Below are 10545 nucleotides of genomic sequence, written 5' to 3'. Positions count from 1 at the left end.
TGTACTGTAAGATGTATACGATGCTACTTGGCAAAAACCGTTCATAAAACCAGTTCCTTAAGCATTGACCTTCACTACAACCCTCTGTCTGGGGCAAATCCTCATTCACCAAGTCAGTATTTTCCATCTATAAAAAAAATTAATCTACCAGCAATCTGAATAACTAAATATACATTTTGTAGCTACCTTAGATCAATGATTAGAAAGCTTACATAGGCCTAATTCAACTTTACTTCCATAATCCATTCCCACTTCTAGCATATTTTCAGGTAAACTTTCTATGCATAGTTTTTTCCCTTAGATTAATCCATGCTGATCATTACACTGTGAATTCCACTCTCAGTTTAGTGTATTTGAACGCTTTTCTTGGGGCGAAGGTAAATCTTATATTCTTCTACTAAAACAAATGGGAAGGTTGGTAGTTTACAGATAGCTTAATCATGATCGCAACTTGTGCTAAAGTTTCTTAGACTTTCACTTAGATGTTCTCAATTTCTTAAGTCATGGGGATAAGCTAAAGCCTTTTATAAAGGAATCTCAAATGACATTGATAACCTATTATTTCTATGTGTATTCGGACCCATTCCTGAAATATTATCCTCAAACCTGATATTGCTTTCTTATTCCTATTTCAAATAGATTAAATATTCCTTCTTAGAATTCCTGAGGTCTGGATGTGACCCATAAAACCAGGTGAGATTAAAAGTTGTCAAACTTAGCGCAAGGCTTATCCGGACCAAACCATTGTGATGTAACTATTTAGTTAACACCGCCAAAAGAATAATATGTAATATCAAGGCAAGAAATTCACCTGAATCTCTCTCTCACTCTCTCTCTCTCTCTCTCTCTCTCTCTCTCTCTCTCTCTCTCTCTCTCCTCTCTCTCTCTCTCTCTCTCTCTCTCTCTCTTGCATAATCGTAACTTTCGCTTTCGCTCTACAAAATGGTGGTACCGTAATTATCACCTATAAGTTTTAGTTTCTTTGGTTAATCGATTGATTAAACAGAGCGAAAATATTAGTTATCTTAAATTTATCGCTAACGAGTTTTTTATCATGTTAAAATATATTAGATATCTATTTCTTTATTGATATTTCCATTGACAATTTTCTCAAACAGCGTGTGCACGATCAAGGACACGCGCGCGCGTATGTGTGTGTGTGTGTGTGTGTGTGTGTGTGTGTGTGTGTGTGTGTGTGTGTGTGTGTGTAATTTTAAAGTATAATCATCCAGAATATTGTTCAAAATGTTATGGGGCTAATTCTATTCCAGGCGTTATTGTTTCATCTGTTTTCCATACAATACGTCGTCATAATTATCGCAAAAAGAGAACCCTCTATGATGAGCAGCGACCTATTGATCGCCTCTATAAAGAATACACACACACACACACACACACACACACACACACATATATATATATATATATATATATATATATATATATATATATATATATATATATATATATATATATATATATGTGTGTGTGTGTGTGTGTGTGTGTGTGTGTGTGTGTGTGTGTGTGTGTGTGTGTGTGTGTGAACATTTTGGGAAAGTAGAAAATTAAAAAAAGTTTTCACGTTAACATTTAGCAACAAAACGGACGTGCCTCTTCAATAGTGGGGATTTCCATGTTGCATACACCTTAGGAAAGAAAGTGCTTTCAAATATGGGTTCTCGATGGCACTTGTTCTCTGGAAATTCCAAGGCAGTGGGAAATGTTTTCCTTATGGTTTTCAATTTCAGTTCAGGACAATCAGCTCTTCTTAAGCTTCTTTCCCACCGTTATCCCTACATTAAGGGGTCGGTTGCCTGATGCGTCTTCTCCAATGCATTCTATCAAAGGCATCCTCTTCCACCCAACCTCTTCTCTTTATATCATCCTTCACCGATCGCCATATAATTCTATGCCTCCCTCTCGATCTTCCCCCCTAACAAATTGCCCGTAAGCCCTCCTCTTTTCCTCCACACCATCCATCCTCAACACATGCCCACAGTCGTCAAACTATTAATTAATTCTGTATCATTTTTAATCTTGACTACACCTGCCATTATTCTAATTTCATCATTTTCCAACCGTTCTGGCAGCGACTAAGTGCAACTGGGAGAAAGCCCTGTAGTTACGCTATGAAGTAAAAGATAGTGTGGTTGAACAGTAAGATGGACGAAAAGAAGTGGGAATGGATTATGGAAGTAAAGTTGAATTAGGCCTATGTAAAGCAAGTGCAGTTAGCGTCCGAAGATGCGCATCAAATACCTTTCCTACAGCGGTCCACGTGAAGCGCTCTGAAGAAGCTAATCCACTTTAGGTTATTTTGAAATGTAAGGAAGATTCTCAGAATTTTTTTTTGTTTACGTGTTTTGGTTTGTTTCAGTGTGTACCTGGCTTGGCTGGATGTGTTTCTAGGGCAAACAGATAAGGACTTTTAAAATAGGTGTATCCTAACTCGGGAAATCCGGCGATAATAAGGTGTGTTTGCTTTGTCATCCCAATCCCAAGACAGTTTCACTTGGATGTAATTACTTCTTGAAGTTCTTGGCTACTTCTCTTTATCCAAGTTTAGATTTCGTATTTTATCTCAGAAAATCGGTCGTTTCTACTACATACTCACTGCTAATAAAATTAGTTCCTTGGTTATCTAATAAATTCCCAATCTGATTCATTCTATCGATATCACATGCTTAAACTACTAACAAATATAGTTGTAAAGAATCTTTGATTACTCATAATTCTTGGTTCCCACCCCAAAGAAACTGTGATTACTCATAATTCTTGGTTCCCACCCCAAAGAAACTTTGATTACTCATAATTCTTGGTTCCCACCCCAAAGAAACTTTGATTACTCATAATTCTTGGTTCCCACCCCAAAGAAACTTTGATTACTCATAATTCTTGGTTCCCACCCCCAAAGAACTTTGATTACTCATAATTCTTGGTTTCCCACCCCAAAGAAACTTTGATTACTCATAATTCTTGGTTCCCACCCCAAAGAAACTTTGATTACTCATAATTCTTGGTTCCCACCCCAAAGAAAACTTTGATTACTCATAATTCTTAGTTCCCACCTCAAAGAAACTTCGCCCTTTCCGAGAAACTTGGTCTATTCAACGTATGTCTGTGCGTAAACGAGTTGCGTAACCGTCTCTCGTAACAGCGGTGTTTTAAGACAGCCCTCCCTTACGGTCCTTTTCTCTTCTTCTAATAACTAATTATTCTGTGGGAATACTGACGGAAATCAATGTGGGTTTTTTCACGTCTTGACATAAGGGTTGATACACGTTCTTCTTGCCAGTTGCCTGGTCTGTCAGGAAATCTGGTCAATGAAATTCACGTTTGTCGTATTATTTGTGTAAGTGGACAATTCCAATGACGAGCGCTTTGTTTGTTGAATCGCTAAGATTTTTGTGCATTCGAAATACTTCACTTCTTTCCTTTGTTTATTTTTATCTACTTATTTAATGAATAATTTATGTTAGTTAAAAGAATGTTTAAGTATTCAAATGTGGGTCTAGGCACGACTGTTCAGGTTCCTTTTGGTTCTTAACAATTTTATAATAATAATAATAATAATAATAATAATAATAATAATAATAATAATAATAATAATAATAATAATAATAATAATAAATAATAATAATAATAATAATAATAATCTATCTATATTTGAGCCTCTCTCTCTTCTATCTAAAAGACGTATAGGACCATTTTGTTTTAGACGAAAGTCATATGAAACAAATCATACATTAGGAATAATCTGAGTATTGGAAACATGCAAGATGAGTTATGACTATAATATTGCACATAGAATATCTTGCTTGTCATGACACTCCTAGCCTATTTTTCTTTTTTTTACTTTTTGAGAGAGAGAGGAGAGAGAGAGAGAGAGGAGAGAGAGAGGAGAGGAGAGAGAGAGAGAGGAGAGAGAGAGAGAGAGAGAGAGGAGAGGAGAGAGAGAGTCTTGAACAGATGATTTACGTAATTCAATTTCCTGCACGTGCTTCCGTTGTTACATTTAAAAGCGCATGTCAATTTCCGATACGTTTAACAACAATGTATCCGTTATTTTGTTTATGGTTGTCGTTATATATTTCCTCCTCCATTCTTCATTTATTATTCGTATAATTTCATATTGCCTTTAAAAAATAAAACAGTAGGCTACACAATCTCTCCCAAAGCAAATCCTGGTATGTTATCAGGCTTCATAACATTGCTAAAGTTTGCTTGAAAAAAAAAAATACTGAAAATAATTTATCAATATTCATTTCTTGAACTTAAAATTAAAGAGTTATTGGTCAATCTTATTTAAATGATCTACAGTATTTAATTAACAAATAATGTTAATTTACCTCATTTTTTTTTTCAAGCAGTATTTAGCCACATCGAATAAACACATGATTCGAGCTTTCATCACAAAATGGAACAAAAGAACAAGAATTACGAAATGTTTGAACACTGGCCTAGTTGAGGATTACCTCCGTTAAATTGGATAAACAAACTATTTCATAAAAAGTAAATATATCAAGAATATGCAAAAAAAAAAAAATATTATTATTATTATTATTATTATTATTATTATTATTATTATTATTATTATTATTATTATTATTATTATTATTATTATTATACAGTAGTGGTAGTTTTATTCAGAAAATTATCAAGAAAACAGAGCATCGTTCTGTCTTCCAATCCTCAAGTCAAATCATCTATTATGATCTGTCCAACATAAGAGTTATAAGGGTCATCTTTGTGATTTAGATGACCTTGGCTTATCTCTCTTCTCTTGGTTTCTTTGAGACTTGCAATTACTCTTCCCACACCTTATGGTAGCTGTCATAATTTCCTTATGCAACGCATATGAGAGAAGTTGGATGAAGAGTCCTTAGCGTTGCTAGGCTGATGTTTCGGCTCATGATAGTCTCAACTAAAGGTCACTCACGAATTGCAAAGATAAGAGACAGGTCATAGAGCTGCAGAAAAAAAAAGTACCAGAGATCGAACATATACACATTAAGGGGCCCATGCACGTTCAAAAAAAGCGTCAAAATTTTGCATTGTAGGACGTTTTGATGTCAAAAAAAAGATTTGAAACAAAATTTTGATGGATCAAATCCGTTTGATATTTTTTGATGAGTCGTCAAATTTTTATGCGTGTGTGGGCTCCTGTCAAAATTTTTAACAAACTTTTTAGTTCGCAGGTGACTGACGAGGAGATAGGATCACCATCTTTGTGAAGAAAGAGACCGAAAAGAAATTTTTGATTGAAGTTTTCGACCCCTTGATTATTCTACCTCTTTTTTATTCGACTCCTTGCATATTCAACCCCTTATTTATTTGACCCTTTTGCTTATTCGATCGTTTACTTATTCGACCCTTTGATTATTCTACCTCTTTCTTGTATCCCTTGAAATACTAACACTAGAGAGCTATTGGGTCCTTTGACTGTCCAGACAGTGCTACATTGGATCCAAATCTCTGGTTACGGTTAATTTTTCTTTAACCACGAATGAAAAAGTGCAGGATTTCTTTGTATTAGTGCACATACACACATATATCTATGAAATATATGCATACAAACACACGCACACACACACACACTCTATATATATATATATATATATATATATATATATATATATATATATATATATATATATATATATATACAGTAATATATACTGAAAAACTTAAAATATTTAATTTTTCCTTGTTTCCTTTCCTCACTGAGCTATTTTCCCTGTTGGGACCCCTGGGCTTGTAGCATATCCTGCTTTTCCAACTAGGGTTGTAGCTTTGCAATTTATAGTAAATAGTATACGACCGAAAACAATATATTTTTACCGAGAATTTCCGATTAAAATTGTTTTTATTTTTTAAGTGTTAACTATTTGTAATCACAGGTTTCATTGTCAACGAAGAACTCTTGTTGTTGTTGTTGTTGTTGTTCTTCTTCTTCTTCTTCTTCTTTGTGTTGTTATTCATATTGTTTTAAAGTGGCTACTACTACTACTACTACTACTACTACTACTACTACTACTACTATTATGATTATTATTATTATTATTATTATTATTATTATTATTATTATATCTTGGCAGATCATTTAATTGGGTTAACGTATTATTTCACACATTTCACGTTCAATGAATCGATTTATATTTACATAGGGGTAAATATTTATATATATATATATATATATATATATATATATATATATATATATATATATATATATATATATAAAATATATATATATATATATATATATATATATATATATATATATATATATATATATATATATATATATATATATATAGACCTGCATTTTATTACAGGGATTTGGAATGGTCTGTAATGTGTCGCTTAGTCATTGGGGTTGTCTTCGAAAGTTGAGGGATAAGACCTTCAAAAGTTCAAACTACCAGTGAATGTATTTATGTTGATCAGGCTGACACAAGTCTCTTTTTATAGTTTATATATGAAAGATCTATTTTGATGTCCATTTCCGACGTTTACCAGGAGGTTTATCAGAGTCCAATGCCAACACTAGTGCTATGGCCCCTGATGCATCCATGTCGAAGATTTTGACGATACTGAATTTTGATGGGAAAAACGCCTATACGTGTATGGGCAATTATGCATCAAAATTTTGTATCAAAGTTACACGTCAAAATTTTGATGCAAAATTTTGACGCTTTTTTGAACGTGTATGGGCCCCTTTAGGATTAGCGCCAATTCACAGTTCCACCAATCCATCCTAGGACCAGAGAAAATCAGACAATGGCTGCTGATTCATATTGTAGACCTACGGGGACCAACTAAGCATATAAAGACGGTAAAGCTACGAGTATAACCGACGTTTGGCCTTAGGTCTCAAATGCTAATACGCCGAAATCAATTTCAGCATTTTCAAGTTTGTTTTTCATTATTTGCCAAACACTTTCAGGTTTTGCATATATATCTCAAAACTATATATTTAGGGTCAATAAATAAAATTTCATTGCTTGTATTATTACTATTACAATCCAGGCTGTATCGCTAATAACGCAGACGGCTACTGGCACAAGAGTTCCAACAAGGAGGCCACCTTAATGCGAAAAAGAATTATTTGTCTCTCTCTCCTCTCTCTCCTCTCTCTCTCTCTCTCTCTCCTTCTCTCTCTCTCTCTCTCTCTCTCTCTCTCTCTCTCTCTCTGTGACAAAACTAAAGCCAATACTGTAAAACACTTTCTCTCTCTCTCTCTCTCTCTCTCTCTCTGATAAAACTTAAATAAACACACTCTCTCTCTCTCTCTCTCCTCTCTCTCTCGTCTCCTCTCTCTCTCTCTCTCTCTCTCTCCTCTCTCCTCTCTCTCTCTCTCTCTCTCTCTCTCTCTCTCTCTCTCACTCTTGATTTGGCAAACAAAAAATAAATTAAAATAAAATCAATCCTCCACAGTGACCCCACATACTAATTCATCATTGAAGTGACCTCAAATTAATTCACTTCGCCTCCTTGAAGTCATGTCCTGAAATCCCACAATTCGATGCCTACCATTGACTTCCTCATAACTTATATTGTTTTATTGTAAAAGAATAAAAACGTATTGTTCTTATCCCCATCCATTGATATTTTTGTATTATTAAAAAGAAATGTGTTTATTTTTTTACATTTAAACGCAAGAATATTTCTAAGTAAATAATACGTATGGCTCCATGCTATGTATTCTAAATTCTTCAACATTGCACATTTTTATGCAGTCAAACACATCTGCATTAATTAAACAAAGAGCTTTAGTTTTTTTTTTTTTGGAGTAAAACGGTAGCGGCCAAGTATTATTATTATTATTATTATTATTATTATTATTATTATTATTATTATTATTATTATTAGATAAAACAATGCTAAAATAAAGCCTATTATTATTATTATTATTATTATTATTATTATTATTATTATTATTATTATTATTATTATTATTATTATTATTAGGTAGAATATAATGCCAAAATAAAGCCTATTATTATTATTATTATTATTATTATTATTATTATTATTATTATTATTATTATTATTATTATTGTTGTTGTTATTATTATCATTATCATTATTATTATTATTGTTATTGTTGTTGTTGTAGTTATCATTATATTATTATTATTATTATTATTAGTAGTAGTAGTAGTAGTAGTAGTAGTAGTAGTAGTAGTAGTAGTAGTAGTAGTAGTAGTAGATAAAACTTAATGTTAAAAGGAAGCTATTATTATTATTATTATTATTATTATTATTATTATTATTATTACTTGATAAGCTACAAACCTAGTTGGAAAAGCACGATGTTATAAGCGCAAGGGCTTCGACAGGGAAAATAGACCAGTGAGGGAAGGAAACAAGGAAAAAATCAATATTTTAAGAACAGTAACAACATCAAAATAAACATCTAGATAAACTATAAAAACTTAAAAAAAAAAAAAAAAAACAAGAGAAAGAGAAATAAGATGGAACAGCGTGCCCGAGTGGACCCTCAAGCAAGAGAACTCTAAGTCAAGACAGTGGAAGGACATGGTACAGAGGCTATGACTCTATTATTATTATCATTATCACTATCCAAAGTACAACCCTGGATGGGAAAGCACGCGAGATGCTATAAGCCAAAAGGCACCAACAGGGAAAAATGGCCCAGTGAGGAAAGGAATACGGAAATAAATAATCGATGAGAAAAAATCAACAATAATTATTCTAAAAACGGTAACATCAAAACAGATATGTCATATATTAACTATGAAAAGACTTATGTCAGCTTGTTCAACATAAAAACATTTGCGTTAAGTTTGAACTTTTGAAGTTCTACTGATACAAATACCCGATTAGGAAGATCATTCCACGACTTAGTCATATCTGGAATAAAACTTCTAGAGTACTGCGTAGTATTTTGCCTTATGATGGAGAGGGCCTGACTATTAGAATTAACTACATACCTAGTATTACGAACAGGATGGAACTGTCTGGGAAGATCTGAATGCAAATGATGGTCAAAATTATAAAAAAAATCTTATGCAACATGCATGATTAACTAATTGAACGATGGTGCCAGAAATTAATATCTAGATCAGGAATGAGAAATTTAATTGACCATAAGTTTCCGTCCAACAAATTAAGATGAGAATCAGCAGATGATAATCAGACAGGAGAACAATACTCGAAACAAGGTAAAATGAAAGAATTAAAACACTTCTTCAGAATAGATTGATCACCAAAAATCTTAAAAGACTTTCTTAATAAGCCAAGTTTCTTATGCAACTGAAGAAGACACAGACCTAATGTGTTTCTCAAATTCAAATTTGCTGTCGAGAATCACACCTAAAATTCTAAGTCATACAAAATTGAAGAAACTTTATCAATGCTGAGATCCGGATATTGATTCACTTGACCTACTTACAATCATACTTTGAGTTTTGTTAGGATTCAACTTCATACCCCATAATTTGCACCATGAACTAATTTTAAATAGAACTCTTTTAATGGATCTAGCAACCACATATTTACATTCAGGAGATGGAATTGATGCAGAGAGTAGCATCATCTGCATATGCAACAAGCTTGTTTCCTAGTCCAAACCACTCGTCATATGTATATAGTATGAAAAGTAATGAGTCAAGAACACTGCTCTGTGGAACACCAGATATCACATTTCTATATTCATTATGGTGCCCATCAACAACAACTCTTGAGATCTATTAATTTAAAAAAATCAATAATAATGCCAAGAAACGACCCACCCACTCCCAACCGTTTGAGTTTGAAAACAAGGGCCTCGTGGTTAACACGGTCAAAGGCAGCACTAAAATCAAGACCAATCATACGAACTTCCTGAACACAATCAAGGGCTTTCTGTACAGCATTGGAGATTGTAAGAAGTGCATTACCTGCTCCAAGGCCTTTACGAAAATCAAATTACAAACTAGGGAACAGCTGATTACCTTCAGCAAACTTGTTAAGACGTTTTGCCAGAAGATGCTCAAAAACTTTAGCTAATATGGGAGTTAAGGAAACTGGGCAGTAATCAGTTGGACTTTAGCTACCACAAACACATTTACATGGTGAAGTAACCTTACCAATTCTCCAGCAAATGCTAAAAGCTCCTCTTCTTGCTAACTTGCGCAAAATAACTCATAACTTTAGAGCTAAGAAACCTGCAGTCTTTATAAAAAAAAAAAACAAAGGAAAAATGTCATTTGGGTCTACACCTCCATAAGCATCAAGGTCCATCAACAGAGCTTTAATTTTACGAGATCGAAAAGCTAAACTAGTTAGTTTAGCCTCGGGAAAACAGGAATGAGGAAGTTCAAGTTTCTCATTACTGTGTTTACTGTCAAACACATCAGCTAAAAGGGTTGCCTTTTCCTTTGGACAGTGACAGAGCCATCTGGTTTAAGTAAGGGTGGAACTGTTGTATCTATACCAAACAGTGCAGATTAAAGGGTAATCCGCCACTTACGTTCCTGGGTTGTACCAGTAAGGGTTTCTTTTATGGTTAAATTGTATTCCTTATCAGTTGAACCA

This window comes from Palaemon carinicauda, chromosome 30 (assembly GCF_036898095.1).
Source record: "Palaemon carinicauda isolate YSFRI2023 chromosome 30, ASM3689809v2, whole genome shotgun sequence".
NCBI classification, from domain to species: domain Eukaryota; kingdom Metazoa; phylum Arthropoda; class Malacostraca; order Decapoda; family Palaemonidae; genus Palaemon; species Palaemon carinicauda.
Note: the sequence above shows the minus strand (reverse complement) of the source record.